This window comes from Maylandia zebra, linkage group LG16 (genome assembly GCF_041146795.1).
Source record: "Maylandia zebra isolate NMK-2024a linkage group LG16, Mzebra_GT3a, whole genome shotgun sequence".
In the NCBI taxonomy this organism is placed as follows: Eukaryota; Metazoa; Chordata; class Actinopteri; order Cichliformes; family Cichlidae; genus Maylandia; species Maylandia zebra.
This window is the reverse complement of record NC_135182.1, coordinates 24,420,157-24,437,986: the sequence shown is the minus strand read 5'-3', so window position 1 is coordinate 24,437,986 and position 17,830 is coordinate 24,420,157. Positions and strand designations below refer to the sequence as shown.

Sequence of the window (17,830 nt, the reverse complement as noted above, 5' to 3'; positions counted from 1 at the left end):
CATAGTTTCATTTCCAATCAATCTAAGAGAAATGGATGCTTCGCAAGTAAAGCGTAGAGAATGGCACTGCACAGTTTATCTAATTCCACTTACACTGTGTCACCATTCACCGATCTGCCGTTAGAAGAAATAAAATATATATTCAGTAACTGGTTTAGGAATGCTAAAGAATAAAAGAGATGGCAATGGTATCAAAAACATCTAACAACAACATGTACCATGGAATGCAATAAAAATCATACAATTATTAAACAGTGCAAGGTTGTGAAAAATACCATTTTTTTCTTAGTTTTTTTTATTGCGTGTTACTATAAAGTTATTGTTATTATACGGTTTTTGAGGGCTAATTTTCAATTTTTAAGTGTAAAAACATAATAAGGAGTAACACATACACACTGTTAAAGTAAAAAATAAAAAAAACTGCCATTGTGATATGATGTATTATCAACTGCCACAGCTGAAAAAGGAATCAAGAAAGTGCAAAAAAAAAAAAAAAGTAGTTTCTGGAACTGCCACTTGGGGCTGATGCTAAATGTGAAAACTCCCCATCATTAGAATCTTAGCTTTGTAGCAGAAATAAGCATGTTTACAGTCTGGTACAAACTGTATAACTAACTGTATAACTAAAAAAAACACACAAATGGAAAATTCCTGTGTCTGGTTTTAAGACACTGCTCATGCTGCCACCCACACTGTAAAAAATCAAACTTGCAGTTGTTGAGCTTACAGTCATTTCTTTCACAATTCAACAATAAAAGTTCAGTTGGCCCATAAACTCAAATACATTAAGGGTTTCAACTAATCATTTAACGTTTTGGAGCAAAAGTTGGTCTCAGATGAAATTTATTGCTGGCAAAATGAATGAATTCAAGTTTTACATGAGTTGAAGCTATTGGCGCCTTTCTGTGCCTGAGTACGCATGCGCATCTCATATTTTTGGATGCTACGGGGTCTACTTTGCGCTTTTGCAAGGACTGAAAGCCACCTGGCCGTCTGCCTTAATGAGAACGTGAGGCTATGAGCTGGATAGATCGTTCATCTCAAGTTTCTAAAGGCAAGTAATGTTTCTTTTATTATATCAGACAGTATATGTTTGAACAGTCTCAATTTGTCTTTTAGAAATATCACAACTGAAGTTCTTCGTATTTTTCCGAAACTTAGCATAGCATTACTTTCTTGGCTAAGAGGCCTTGTGGCTTATGGGTATGTGTTTACTATATCATTTAAGATTCCATGTCACAAACTACGTGCCATGTCACAAAACAATGAAAATCCGACAAACTTCGCTACTAAAGAGGCGCGCTCATATCTGACAAGCCTCCGCGACACCCCCTATGCATATTTCATGAAGTGCAGTCTGTGGCCGCCATACCACCTAACGAAACAAAATAGGCTGGCTCACTCATGACCAACGGCAGCAACCCCCTGCCGCTATTTAAATAAAATAAAATAAAATAAAATTCGGGGGCGCCTGCTGCTATGTCTTAATTTGTTCGAATCACATTTAGCCAATAAAATGTGTGCTTTAGTTTCTGTGTGAACGGGGTGGTGGAGTCCTCATGGCCAGCGAGCTCCACTAAATGAACTAAATGAAATATAAGATGTGACAATATCGTTTATATCGATATAGTCTATGTTACATTATAATTATACTCGTGGAGCCGCAAGTTTGCCTCTCTTTCGTCCACTTTTGTCTCTACGCTGTGTTACTCCGCCTCTCTCCTTCACTGAACACAACTCCCCCTCCCCCATCGCTTCACCTGCAGGCAACGACAAGATGGACACGGCAGCTATCAAAGAGGAGCTGGTCGGTAGGGTTGCCAACTCCCTGAAAAATAAATAAGGGACACCTCGTGGCCAGGGCCGGGCGACCCAGTTGTCTTCACCCTTCCCAGTGTGGTGAATTTTCTAGCTCTTTTTTTATGTGTGAAATTATTTTTTTAACCCTTTGACTTGAATTTGATTTAAGTAGATGCATATTCTATTCTTTGTGATATGAACACATGTGAAACAAATGATCATTTAGCCATTTATTTTTAGCTCAAAATGACAACATTAACACAGTAAAACAGGTCTCTTTCTTAAACAGAAGCCTGTCATGCTTAACTTTTGAGAATATAAGTAAATCTTTCTTTAAAAGCACTCTGTCCTGCTTAACTTAAAATAATAGAAAACAATAGAAAGAAAAATATTCTTGTAACAGTGCACATTTAGTGCATTTAGTACAATTGGCTTCAGTTGAGGTATTATTTCAGCTTTTCTAATCAGCTGCGCCTGTTTGTAAACCCGCTTGTTCCCATGATTACGCATCATAACTCATCATCATTATTCATCTATGTATTACTTTTATGTATTAGTCATCAATTTGTTGTAATCATCTATCCTTGCAGTTGTTTATTACACAAAATAAATTATATTATCACACTTCTGGCCACATAGCGCTGATATTCACTGCACATGCCCATATTAACGTTTTCCAGCCAGGTGTTTTCCTTTTCCCATTCTTCCCTTTCTCTGAGGGGAACAAACATTGCTGCTCTAATGCTGGGCTCACACTGTGCGATTTTTGGCCCATTTTGAGCCGATTTTTGAGTGATCGGACCGATTTTGGCCTTCATCGTGCGTCGTGTAGTATACGTGGGGTAAAGAGAAGTGATTAACACCTCACGACCAGCTCCCGATCATCAATCGCTCGTGAGGGTGTCACCACAGGCGCTCACACTGCTCACGCGCAAACGTAAACGTTGGTGAAAAAGACGGCGCAGCACGGCTGTGCAGCGTGTGATCTGGACACAAGCGATGGAGGCACTAGTGATGGGATTTCCGGCTCTTTTTACAGATCCGGCTCTTTCGGTTCGGCTCACTAAAAAGAGCCGGCTCTTTCGGCTCCGAACCGGCTCTTCAGGTTGTTTTGTTGCTTTAATTAATTTATTATTAACAATAATATAAAATTATGCACAAAAGGAATTACTAACGTAAAAAAAAGTGGTTTTATTTATATATGTTTATATATAAATATATGCGGTGGCCCCTAGAGACAAAACACGTACAAACTCCAAAACACATTTCTAGCATGAACTGAACTTCCAAAGCAGAGCTACTAGATCACTTAAATTACACAATTGAAAGCATGTGTGTATTGTTTGTGTATTTATACACAGGCACTCATATATATATTCAAATAATTTAAAAAAAAGTTCATTTACCTGTTACTACCACACATCAAATCCGGTCGTTGGTACTTGCTGGCTTGTGTAGCCACAAGATAACAAAGGCTCAACACTGCGCCCAGCATCCTGGAGCACTTCTGTTGTCTTTTGTACGTGTTTTGAGTTTTTATGTGCTTCTGAGTTTTTACGTGCTTCGGAGTTTGTACGTGTTTTTACGTGTTTTGGAGTTTTTACGTGTTTTGGAGTTTGTACATGCTTCAGAGTTCGTACGTGATTTGAAGTTTGTATGTGCTTTGTCTCTAGGGGCCACCGTAAATATACTTTTATTTATTCACTCCACATAAAATGTAATAAATAAATCACATAATACAAAAATCAACTATTCACATTTCAAGTTTTAACTATTTAAATTTTCAGCTTTTTTCTTTTACAAATTTAAAGTGAAAACAACACAAAACACTGCAAACCACAACACAATTAAATATAAATTATAATATGAAAACAAAAAGAACATGCATATTCTCTGTCATATGGGCCTGCATGAATAAACTTTCTGAATCCTTTATCATCTGCAACCGAAAATAGTTGTGGATGATTACTATACCTTTCTAATGTTGTTGTCCCTGCCTGTCTTTCTCTCTCTCTGGCTCTGTTCCTGTGCTACTGAGTGTAACTACCGCCCCTCCCCCCCTCTGCCCAGCGTAAAGCACAAGGCTCGCTTGCAGAGTGCAGCGGAAAAAAGTGCGAGAGAGAGGCTGAGAGAAAGGAAAAAAAAAAAAAACACGTGACGGCTCGCGATAAGGAGCCGGCTCGCGTCGTTCACGTCAAAGAACCGGCTCTAAGAGCCATTTCGTTCGCGAACGACCCATCACTAGGAGGCACAACTTGTAGAACTTTGGAAAGCTCATCCGAGTAGGGCTGGGTATCGTCACTGATTTCTAGAATCGATTCAATTCCGATTCACAAGGTCCCAAATCGATTCGATCCACGATTCGATTTAATTCGATTCGATTCGATTTAAATCTGGGAAATTTTGACAGTCAGAAGTATAATTCAGATCAGAACATTTACATATTTTTGTATCTATAAAAAGGAAGCTGACACTCGCAAGACTTTATCCAAGGTGTGAGCATCACAGCAGAGGCCTTTGTGTCAAAGTAGCTGAAGATAAAACACAGAAAAACATGAAGGTGATTTTCCTGGCCTGGGATTTTATAAAAATATTCTGCAGTACATCAAAAACAAAAGAAAACCATTAATTAATCAACATTACCTCTGACGTTACAGCGGTTTTATTAGACACACGGCTAAGCATTTTGCATTTTGAATAATATTAAAAAGTTTAAATTTGTTCAGTATTGAACAGCAGAAATGAGGTTTTATTTTCGGAAGAATGTAAAAGGGAAAAAAACAGCGCTGTAAGCAACAGTAGACTTGTGCATAACAAGCAAGCGAATAATGAAGAAAGCGAAACTGTTCGAGAGAGAGCGAGAGGGTGGAAGGGAGAGAGGGGGAGGGAGAGAGAGAGAGAGCTGCGCATCGCAATGGAAGCAAAACAGTAAAAGAGTGAATTCATGACGATGTTTATGTGAAGCGTTTGGATCTTCTTTAGCTGCTGGTTCGGTCAATATTGTTTGGAGAGAGATCAAACTAACAGCTTTAGAATCAGCGCATAAAGGGCGTGAACACAAAGCGCGGACCCGGATCAGCGAGCTGTCGGCTTTCAGCCCCGACTGTGAGAAAGGCGACATCTAACTGATTCTGATCCGCGGGTCGCGCTGTGTGTTTAAGTCTATGTGCAGAATCCCTGTACCTGCTCTCATTTACTGTTTGGTGGTTCTTGAAATTTTGTGAGATGTCACCAGAGATTCTGGCATTTCGGACAAAATAAATTTATATTAAAAAATCGATTCAGGATTTTAATGAATCGATTTTACGTTATCCAAGCCAGAATCGATTTTAATCGATGAATCGATTATAAAAACCCACCCCTACATCCGAGCCTTTTCGATGTGGCATCACACAATTATCACGACCACAACAACCGTGAAAATAGTTGGATTTACATTGCTGCTCAATCACAGCTGCCTGATCAATGTTTTTCATTAGCAATTTAGCAAAGTTGATGGTGGTGGTGTGTCTGTGTGAGTGAAAGACAGAGAGAGCGAGCGACAGATTATCTGTTATAACCTTCATTTTATGGAGGCACAGTGTGAGTACTCAGGTCGCATCAGAGCATCGGGCGGTATAGTGTGAGAGTACATCGTGACCTATGAACTTCTAACTTCAATCGTGCAGTTTGAGCAGGAGCTGAATAACGTGACTGAAAAAAATCGCACAGTGTCTGCCCAGCTTTAGGTGTACTGTCATCCGAGACTTGCACCGCAGAGTCGGCGTTTGTTCCCCTGTTGGCCATGCTTCTTGTTGTGGTCATCTGTTGTCTTCCGGTATTTTCTCCGCAAGCGACCTTTCCTCGACCAATGAGATGAGCGGTAATCTGAATTGTCATACTCGAATTGTCATAAGTGTGCTGTCAGCTCATTGGTCACAAAGCAGGAGAGGGGCTGGGAATTATGTTTTCAAACAAAGTGTTAATTCCATAAACATTTATAGACTACTTTTGATTCTCACTGTATTACAGGACAAAGTGCGTCCCTTATTAGCTCAATACGGGACGTGTACTTTTGTTTCGAAATACGGGACGATTCCGTATTTTAAGGGACGGTTGGCAACCCTACTGGTCGGTAAAAAGAAAACATTTGAAGATTACTATTTTAGTGCTGTCAGCGTAAAGTTACTGCCATAACTGCATTAACGGGGCAAATCTCCGTTAACTAGTTACCGCGGATCACCCCGTGCGTGGGGCTGGGTGGCGTTAGTGAGCTAACCGGGCTAACGCGTTGACGCACGGCCTAAAATCCTTTCATCTCAAAAATCGACAGTATGCCTTATGCATGAATTCTGGTTGTGCTTACTGACCTCGAACCAATTTTATGTGGTACACAGCTTAAAAAAATATGTCAAATGTTTTGGTACGACTTTGGTAAGCTATGAAGCTGCACTGCTTGATGGATTGTTGGAGCATTACGGCTGATACGAGTGATACGTACTCTGCTTCAACGTAATATTACCATATTATGTGTGTAAGGACCATAAATGGCACCTGTAAGAGACACGGTTACAAAGAGGATTTCAAACTCCAGGCTGTCAGTTGCGCAGTAGAACTTGGAAACAGAGCAGCTGCAAAATCTGTCTTTGTTATTATGCTCAGCATCTTTTATTTTACATTTTGACTGCACAATTGTGAGCTTTTTGTTATGCACAAAACAACATTGTTTTGGTTTATTTATGGAGCACCATTAATAAATGCACTGATAATTTAAACAGATGCTTCAGGAGTTTTATCCCACTCATACTCTCAATCCAATGTTTGTCATTCTAAGTTGTAAAACCAATCACACAAAATTATCCTTTGCTTACATAATACATCCCAGTATACTGTTGGTGCATTCCATGTAGAATACAATTTGTTAATAATAAATTAAATAAATTAAACATTTGATGTAATGTATGTTTTGTAAATTATTTGTTTTACTGTGTTTCACATGGCATTTTACAAGGCAGAATCAGCTCACTTTAGTGAGCCAAAAAAATTAGGACAGGAGAAAAAAATTCTTAAGTAATGTCAGGAAGCTGGCATTTTATTTTAAAACTAATTGCTATTTTTATTTATTTAGAGAATTAAAAGCCAACTCCAGACCACTGCTTGTCCTGATTTATGAGGGACTGATGAGGAGTTGGTAAGGAGAGGAATCAGAACAGGAGTGCCTGCCCCCCCGCCCCAAACACATTATCAGGTAATGTAACTTTGGTAATTTGAGATTAATTCAGGTTTCTTTTGAATTGTTGACACTGTCCTCTCCTCTCTTCTCATTATAGCTTTTGTATGCAGTGCCAGTTCTGCTCTTTTGTCTGTTCAAGCCAAGAAGTACTCTTAAGACATCACCAGCTACGACATAGAAGAGGATTTCATTTGCCCTGTGTTTACAGTGACTGCGTCTGTTCGTTCAGGACACGAGGGGCATTGAAGTCTCACCTCAGCAGATCACACAACAGGGCTAAGAAACCAGATAGAAGTTGTTCACATCCTGCCATCTGATGTTTTGAATCTGTTTGTTAGTGACTATCTATCAAGATAGGTTTGATATTCTGTCTGACAACACCACCTTTAAAATTGGATGAGTAACATTTGTTACAAAAATTTTTTTGTGTTTTTGGAAGGACTTTATTTGTGGCTGAATGTTGTCAGTATGTTAAAAATGGCTGATCTCAAAAGTCAACATTGTCAGTGGTGCAGTTGTGTTTGAACACAAAGTTATTTGAAAATCAACTGTGTAAACATTCATTGGTACAACAGGGAGCACCTCATGAAAACTATGAAAGATACTTTTTCTAAACTTTAGGAAATTGATTGGCAAAACAAAAAAAATATGTTGTGTAAACTTTAGGAAATACGTTGCCGAAACTAAAACTAATACCTTGTGTAAACTTTAGGAAATACGTTGCCGAAACTAAAACTAATACCTTGTGTAAACTTTAGGAAATACGTTGCCGAAACTAAAACTAATACCTTGTGTAAACTTTAGGAAATACGTTGCAAAAACAATAAAATATGAGTTGAGAAAAAGGACAATTATTAATTTTGTCAACACAAAAACATTAGCTAAAGCAACTTATCTCCTAAACTTGAAATTATAAGTTATCCATCAGAACCTAAAAACGTAAATGCAGTCGGTTGCCTTGAGTTTTTAAGTTTTAGCAACGTTTTTTTTTTTTACAGTGCAGTGCCGTGTCAATCACTGTGCTTTGAGCCACTTGCTTGCCGACAGTAGATGTCAGGACAGCAAATCTCTGCATTTGCTCTACAAATAGGTGATCTACCCTCCAATCCATCATCTGCTGCCACCACGCAGTTCCATCCGTGCCCTACAGTCCCCAGTGTTGTCAATGAGATGCAGTGAGGATGCAGAAATGTAGTTTATCGGCATAGTCTGTTTTCGTAAGAGCGAAATGCAATGTTTTTTTTCGCTTTAGTGCATTTATTTGTATAATTGTGTAGATATTCACATACAAGAGCAGAAGAAGAAAGAGAAAATAAATTTACTGTGTACATGTTTTTTCCACATAACACTTGTTGAGAGGGATTTGTCCCTGCAGGAGAGAGGTCAGAGAGGAACTTCTATGCCTCTAATAGCATCATGGACCAAATGAAAGAGATCATACCATTATAACATATTCTTCCATAGTCTTGTATTATACAGTATCTTTGTAACTTAAGAGTAAATATAAAGATTTTTAAAAATATTTTCTGTAATGTTTAGAGGAACATAGCAACCTTTAGTAAAGAGTGGGTGGCTATTAAGTCTTGTTCAACATAAAGGAGTCGGCTGTTCAGTTTCTTTAAGTGAATTTTTAATAATTTAGTTTTTGCCTGTGAAAATTAGCATCCCTATGAATATCACAGTGAATTACCAATACACATTTCTACCCAAAATCATTAATCGTTATTTATCAGTACTGACACACCAAATTTCAGTATCCTAAGATATAACCTCCACCAGTAAGCAAAAGACCATGGCTTAACTTTAGCTTCAGAATTATTGCTTACGGGGATATGAAAAATGCATACTTTTATACACTGTGGGGATAACTACTGTAGCACTTTGGTCAACATCTGAGTTCTTAGAAATGTAATAAAGCCATTCACTACCACATTAAAATGACACTTCTTTAATACGGCTTCCATAGTGTGAAATGCATCCCATCATGCATCACAAACTTTAGATTTTCTATGAGGTCCGTAGATGGGGCACCTCCCACAAGAATTGCATGCAATTTTAACACTGTTAATGCAGTCCCCAAGCAAAACGGTGGTACCCATTCAAATGCAATTGCACTTTTATGTGTTTAACTATTGACCTGAAAAGAACAACTGCATTAATTTGACTACATGGTGCTTCATGAGAGCTACAACAGAGAGATGGCAGTGGTGGGATTTGACTGTCTCAGAACATGCGGTCAGGAGCAGCAGCGTGGGCACTGTGTATGTGTATGTGCATCTCACACAGCTCGAATGATAATAGAAAGAGAAAAAACTGAGATTTAAGCCATGAAATGGAAGAAAAGGGGAATATGTTAAAGACTGGAATAGACTGTCTTTCTATGAGTTACAGACTTAAGAGTGCGTACAGATACACTTTGGTGTGCTTAATTAAATTCTCTACTATTCACACAACCTTTGAACATCATGACATACCCAGACAACTTCAGCAACATTGTGCATACAGACCCACTAATTTAGACAAATCTAAAATTAATTATGACAACACATGCCAGAACGCCTTCCAAACATTCCCGATGTCACTTGCCAAGACCCTAATAATGTCTTTCTCTTTTGTCCTTGTTGGTCATCTTTGCTAGTCAAGTTAGCATACATTTTCCTGTAAATGGATCAACAATGCTACTGGTAGCTAGCACAGAAACAGCTTTTTTATTAGGTAATAACTGTTGAGTTTGTTAGAAAAGGTCACATTTAAAATGAACTGTCATATAAAAAAAGGAAAAAAAGAATGTTTTTACAATATATGTTTGTTTTAGCTCCCCTTCTGTAATGCTAGGTAGATGCTAAAGTACCACAACCACAACTTTATTGACATATGCCGATTCGAAATAAAAAAAGGAAAAAAAATCAAAGGCTATTTTATTATCTGCAGGCAGGAACACAGAGCAACGTTACTTTGTTACTTTTTAGTGAGTATGAGTCAGCTGGACTCAAAATTGGGCTCCAGCACATAAAGAATAAACGTACTTGATATTATGATGCATTACATATGCCTATCACATTTAATTTTTAATTAATTTAGGGTGATGTAATGTTGTTCCATTGTTCTAACTGACTTCAACTCCCACTTTTAAGCGTAATATTTATATTTATATATATATATAATATAATATATATATGTGTGTGTGTGTGTGTTAGTACTTAAATGAATCCATTTTATTCTCTGTGTCACCCTAAAGGAGAAGTGTTAAGCTCTTTTCTGATGTATAGTAAATGTCATGGGGGTGTTGGCCAAGGTCCCATCCCCCAAACCTACGCCTCTCCTTCACCAAGATAATTGCATTCACAGGCTGCTGATTAAATTTGGCCCATCCTTCATGAAATTGTTTCCTATGAGTCTTTATGAAAAATGGCTGAGATTTAGGGATTATAGTATTATACCCGAGCAAGGCAAAGCATCTGCTGAAACACAAGAAGAGGGAAAAAAATAAAATAAAATCATGACAGAATTGTTAGGGGGGTGTGGGGTGCAGCCTTCCTTATTTACAACTTGAACTGTGATAAGCCCTCATAATCTGAGCTTTATGGATAGGAGAAGAGCAGAAAGGAAGCGGAGAAAAATCATATTCCAATACTTCGAGATAAGACACATCTACAAGCAAAGAAGACAAAACCAAGAAAACAAATTGGGAACTAGACAAAATAAAATATAGAAAATAAAGAAATAAATAAAGGTTGAAAAGATTATCAAGGGAACATACAAGCAAGTGATTAAAAAAGAGTAAAAGGACCTTCAATTGCTGCTGCTGAGGGCCACTTAGCTTATCAAGGCTGATGTGTGATCAGCCTGCCAGCTGAATTAAAATGAGCCACGCTCTCTGCTCTGGAATGGACAAAACAAACCAGGGTCTGAGAGGGGAAAAGAAAAAGAGAAGGAAAGATGGAGAGACTGAGAAGAGAGAACGGGTATGTACCACAAGCATACCAAGTATGTTGGTTTTACCCAGAGGAAGCTGACTCTAGTCAGTGCATGATTTGCTAAGGCAACAACACGTTACCGAGACCTTGTTTTTTCAAGTCAAATGAGAGATAGTGAGTAACACACTGCAGACCATGGCTGCTACTTTGTTTACACACCTCAAATATGTAGTGAGCATTATCTGTACATCAAGACTCAGTAGATTTAAAGCCAAGGGATTAAGCACATAATCAAAACGTATTAACTTAATGTATTCCTTTTTGTTTTTTTGGTTAGAAAGGTTCAGCTACTCAGCACTGATCTGACACAAACAGGTAAAAAAGGTCTTGCTATTAGCAAGTAATAAGACACCAAAAGAACAACTGGCAAATTAAGCAAAGGTGAGGTAGTTTTGAACTGAGTAAGATTTCATATAACTTTTCCAAAACTTACAATATTCACACCCACTTAACACAGTCACTAGCCAAGCATACTGAAGTGAGAAAGAAGGCAGGGTTTGAACTTCTCTATCAAGCTCTCTTCTCACTACACAGCTATTTTTGGCACATAGTGTGTACACAACACACTATGACTGCCTTCCAGGAGAGATTATCTGAAATATGTGCCATCATCCCCATATTTAATAACTATAATGCTTTCTTCCTCTCTGTAACAGTTAGGTCTTCATTCAGTTTTTGAATATGATCCTTTGGAACACTAAAAAGATTGCTGCTTTGCCTTGGTTGTTTGCTTAACTAGCTCTTTTTTGAGCAGATCTCTTCCTTAGAATGCATACAGAAGGGACAAACAGAGATATTGTCCCATTAAAAGACACACTACAGAAGTTCTCAAATTACAAGGCCTTGTTTCAAAACCCCATGCACTGTAAATATCCAAACACAATTCCAATAAAGAGTAAAATCCAAATAAAAACAGAATGGATCTGCACAGAATCTTTTACTACCTCATTAAAAATATTACCTAATTTCAAATTTCATTGCGACATGTCAAAAATGTTGGGATAAGGTCAAGTTTACCATTGTGTAGAATCCCTTTTTCTTTTAATAACAGTCTGTATTCTGGGAACTCAGACCAGTTGCGGAACTTACTATTTAAGCTTCGTCTTTGTTATATATCTGATTTTACAACATGCCAATTTTTTTCAATTGGTGAAAAGTCTGGATTGAAGCAGGGCAGTTCAGCACTTGGCCTCTTCTGCTGTGCTGTTGAAGCAGATTAATTCAATTCTCTTGTTCGGATGAGAACACATGTTGCATTAAAACCTTTATATACCTTTATATTCCTCTACACCCCCCCCCCCCCCCAATTTTTGCACATGTCGAGGAGCGTGTCAGGCTACATTACACTGTGTGTTATACTTGTATAACTATGCATGTGACAAATAAAGAACCTTGAACCTTTCAGCTCTAACGGTGAATTTCCAAACGGCAATTCCATAGGCACTGATACACCTTGATACCATCTGAAATGCAGGATTTTCAGTGACCACTGATAATATGTCAGGTGGTTTAGCGACATAGTTTGTTGCAGATTAGCAAACGTCTGCCCATCTTTATGTTTGAGAAACTCTGCCTAAGATGCTCATTTTTACCCAGTACTGACCTTTACCGAGTTAACATAATTAGGTGCAAAATGTCCTTCAAGCTGTTTCTTTTTAGTACCACCTAATTTTTCTAGCCTTTTGTTGCCCCTGTCCCAACCTTATTGAGACATGTTGCTGCCATTAAATTCAAAATAAAGAGGGTTTTTTTGGTTTCTTTGGCATGCAGCATCCCAACTTTTTCAGAAATGGGTTCATATATAGATTTTAAACTTTTTGTGCAGCAGCATCAAGGGTAAAAAATGATGGGCGATCGTGGCTCAAGAGTTGGGAGTTCGCCTTGTAATCGGAAGGTTGCCGGTTCGAGCCCCGGCTTGGACGGTCTCGGTCGTTGTGTCCTTGGGCAAGACACTTCACCCACTGCCTACTGGTGGTGGCCAGAGGGCCCGGTGGCGCCAGTGTCCGGCAGCCTCACCTCTGTCAGTGCGCCCCAGGGTGGCTGTGGCTACAATGTAGCTTGCCATCACCAGTGTGTGAATGGGTGGATGACTGGATATGTAAAGCGCTTTGGGGTCCTTAGGGACTAGTAAAGCGCTATATAAATACAGGCCATTTACCATTAAATAATGTATGTCTAGCTTCTTTTAAAAATGAAGGACATCTACTGCATTCTGCATTCATATTGTCTAATTGTATGATATAGTGTGAGATTTTCCAGTTTTACCACTTTATTGTTTGGAATTGAACGTTAAAAGAAGAAGAACATAGAACAAGTTTAATAAAGACAAAGAACCAATAAAAGCTAAGATCATGGATGACTGAGATGCACTGATGCAGTCGCTAATGAAGCTTACATTGATTACTTTTAATGTGTACCGTCTTGCACAAATTAACCTTTGAGTGCCTTTGTCTCTAAAGTCTCAAGATAGTGAGGCCACTTAACATATTTTAATAACCACTTGTTTTATGTCTGATGCCAGCCATCATATTCGAAGAGCACGATTGTGTTGGATCTTGCCATATGCACAATCCTGACCAAAGTGACCTCTTTGTATTGGAAAATAGAATAGGTCCCACTTAATATGAACAGGACAACCTGGAAGATTGCGAAGACTGATCCAGAGCTTTAACAAAGAATACCACTGGTGAAAAAAAAGCATGTACCACAGACAGAAACAATTAAAATTTAAATATTTAGTGAAGCCATGGCTGGTGATGCATGTATTAACACCCATCATATCTGTGTGGAAAAGTGAGATGGACAAAAAAGTCTTTTTCATGTCCCATTACCCACCACTGCCCCCATCAATAGCTGTTCCACTTACCCAAGGCTTTGGCCTTAGAGACAAAAATAAGCATATTAATTATTAAACGGCCGGGGGAGAAAGGGGCGAACTTGTCGGGTCCGAGGGTAATATGTGTGTTTATGTGTGTGCTGGCACTAGTGAAAGATATTAAATTTAGGTTTGACAGCAGTGTCTTTTAAATTCACATTAAGAATTTTTAATACAAATGTAACACCTTTTATCCAGCTGTTTAAATATGTACTTTATATGTTACCAGGATGTAGGATATTCTGAAAGACTCGAGGTTTATACACTATCAAACGCTTAAAGTCCAATATAGGTTTTTGATTTCTTTTTTAACATGTCAACATAATGAAAAAAAAACTGTTTACACTGTCAACGGTTACAAAATAAACAATTTAAAAAAGTTAACAAGAAACAGTATTTTCTGTGTGATTTTAGGATTGCTTTCTATGAATATCAACCATCTCGTGTCTTTAAGAGTAAAAACATTTCATCATCAGTCCACAGGTGTCCATTTAGACCTTGTAACTAAGTTGATAAAAAGTGACATTTTCCTTAGTTACTTCGGAGACCCACGGAGCTGCCAGTCAGCTCCTATTTTATTTGCTTTCTTACTCATTTTGTTCCTCCTCTGAGATGAGCACTGAGCGCCTCTGACATCAAAGGCCTGTCAGAAACTCTGTCTGGTCAAAGTAAAAACTGTGTGTCAAGTTTGCACAGCCGTGAACTGACATGGTAAAGACATAATGACAGCCAGTCAGTGACAGAAACTGAGCATGATGAGCACCATGTGATTGTTTTGAATTTTCAGAAACATAGAAAGAAAGACAATGAAGTCGATACAGTATAAACTGGAACTTTTAAATCTTTAAAAGTATGAAGCTCTTGACTGATTTATATGTATCCACACATATATTTACTTTATCTCTTTTGTACACTCAAAGCAGTGCTCACCTAATCAGGACAGGCATAATTAATACAAAATACTTACAGAATTTATATGATTTGTAATATTTTCATTGACCAAAACATACATAGCTTTTGTGTTTTGTTTTGTTTTTTAAAGAAAAAAGAGACCCGTTTAATCAACAGTATGTATTTTAATATGCTTCTCTAGTGAAATAATTTACTTATTTGTCCTTTGGAGGTATACTATTGTATGGACTTTGCGGTGTAAGTACCGCAAAGTCCAAGTCGCACTGGCACACATGGTAATTTACATAATCTACAGAGCAAATGAAATCCCAACACACATACTCAAGGAGACATACATGCTTGGGCTCTTCTGTGTTTCCTGTTGGAACAAGAGGGAACAATTCAAACGTGGTTATGAAGTAAGAGAACAATGTCCTGTTGGTCTCTTGCCCAATTTTACATCTACATCGTGGCGGATCTATGTCTGATCTAAGCCACTGCCTGGGGGGATGGAAATGTTTGAGAAAAAGGGAAGAAGACTGTGTTTTGATTATTAATTGGCATTAAAATTCTTTCCACGCCTACTTTAACTTTTAATGAGGTGAAAGTCAACTCTCACTTAGAGGAGGCCGTAGAGGCTCCTTTAGGAAGGCAAACTGGTAATGAGTGGTATGTAGGTATGAAAATATTGTGATATTACCAGATAATATTGCAGTATTATCTGCTAAAGGGGAAGCTGAAGTAAGGTCATGTCTTGGAATATATTCTATTCAGTGAGGACAGACTGGTCTGCAGTGTAATCATAGGAAATGTAAATTGTTTATTGGAAAGAGACACAAGATATGAGTGTAGGGACTAGTGTGATGCATTCACACATTAGCATTCTTGCATGAAATAAAACAAACAACCGAATAAAGAATGACATAAACTGCTGTTAGAACAGACAAAATTGTCAGTTCTATGTATCTGCATCAAAACCCTTTAAAAGAAGTTGCTGACCAAAACAATCTCACTTAGGGAGGATAATTGATATCAGACTGCTTTAATAGCATACAGAAGAAGCAATCACTAATCTGCCCTGCACTTTGCCAGATGCTGTCTAAATGTGCAGTACTATACTAATGTCTTGAGCCGCTCCTCATTTCTTTAGCTCTTGCTTCCATGGAGCCAGACTTTTGTATAATTTGTGGTCTTGAGCAGTAGTTCTACAGTCTCCATTTTCAGAGGCTTTTCTTGTTTCTTGTTTGTTTTGTTTTGTTTGTTTGTTTTGATTTTGGTTGTTTAGCCACTTAAAACTAACCCATGAATCATTGATGCATAAAAACATTCCCTAAATCAAGGCATGAACTAGTGAACAGAACAGAGATTAGCAAAGAACCAACTTTAAATAGCATATTTAAAGAGATAGAAGAAAAGTGGAGAACAAAATAAGAGCTGGGCTGATTCTCTTTTTGATACAAGAGACATCGGCCTTGGCTCCCTGGTGCTGGACTATGTCGAGCTTTACCTCTGCTTTTAAAAAAATAAAACTTTGTTTTACACCTTTAGACACTCCGTATATAGCGATCTGTCACTAATAATTTTTTCTCCATTTCTGTAGTTGGATCTATGAAAATAACAAAAATAATAGTTTTACAGGTATGAAATATATTTGCTACAACATGTCTACATTGTCTGCAGTGTGTCCTTAACAGAGATGGGCAGTAACATGTTACTGTAATCCGATTACTTTTTTCAAGTAACGAGTAAAGTAAGGGATTACTATTGCCAGAAGGTAATTAGATTACTGTTACTTTCCCATAAGCAGGCTGCGTTACTGCGTTACTAAACCGTGAGAGTGTCTCATTACAATGACGTCTGAGCGTGTGACGCTCATGGCAGCAACAAACATGTGTAGATCAACAATGGATAATATGGAGTGCAGGAGAGAGAACGACCATGCAGCGTTCAAAGCTTGGAAGTCCTGACATTACTTTGAGTTTGATTCCATAAAAAGTGACAAAAACATTAGCAAACATTAGTGCCAAATCACAACAACGGTCACCTCAGAGCACTTTATATCGTAAGGTTAGATACCATGTTTCTAAGATTTTTAGGGCCAAATACAATACTCTGTTTTCTCTGGATTTAGAAGTAGGAAATTAGAAGTCATCCAGGTCTTTTTGTTTTTAAGACATTCCTGTAGCCTAACTAATCAGCTTTGTCACTTGGCTCCATAGATTGATAAAGCTGGGTATCATCTGCACAGGATTGAAAATATATAATAAGTCTTTGATATGATACTGCCTAGGGGAACCATGTGAAATGCAAAAAGACTGTATCCCAGCACAGATCCTTTGGAACTCCATAATTAACCTTGGCATGTGAACAGAACTCTACATTTACATGAACAGATTGAAGTCTATTAGACAGATATGATTCGAACCACTGCAGCCAAATACCTTTTAATACCCGCGTGTTTTAATCTCTTTACTAAAGTATTGTGGTTAGTGGTATTAAATGTTGCACTGAGGTCTAGAGATGAGTCCACTGTCAAAGCCCATCGTTACATTCACTAGTGCTGTTTCTGTATTGTTATGAATTCTGAATCCTTACAGAAACTCTTCAGATAAACCATTCATCTGAATATGATTAATTAGCTGTTTTACAACTACTCTATCATGAAATTTTGAACTTCGTCAGGCTATAATTACCTATGAGTGCTGGATCAAGTGATGGCTTTTTAAGAACTGGTTTAATTACTGCCACCTTAGAGGCCTTTGGAGTATAGCCCATAAAAAGAGACAGACCGATCATACATAAGATTGAAGCATTAATAAACAGTTTTGTAGCATTAGGGGCCTAATAGAGCTGTTGATGGTTTAGAGGAAGTAATTTTTGAGGTTGACTAGTGAAATATTCACCTTCAAGTTTATTAGAAATATGCAAATGCTGGTTTTGCCTTGTATTTTGCATCTCCATATATCTTTGCATATGTTTCAATAAATCACTGGAAGTATTTCCCAGTTTCCCAGCAATAAAAATAAATAAATAAATAAATAAATAAATATATATATATATATATATATATATATA

The 17,830-nt window shown here is 37.8% G+C and overlaps 1 protein-coding gene and 1 long non-coding RNA gene across 4 annotated transcripts in view; one reads left to right on the top strand and one right to left on the bottom strand.

Annotated features, from left to right (window-relative positions):
- erbb4b (erb-b2 receptor tyrosine kinase 4b) overlaps positions 1 to 17,830 on the bottom strand; it is a 343,553-nt gene that overhangs the window by 115,837 nt on the left and 209,886 nt on the right. The window lies entirely within an intron of this gene.
- Positions 1,202 to 7,842, top strand: LOC143413024 (uncharacterized). The gene is made up of 3 exons (XR_013093577.1): positions 1,202 to 1,807; positions 6,908 to 7,027; positions 7,110 to 7,842. It is a non-coding gene; the product is annotated as an uncharacterized LOC143413024 (long non-coding RNA).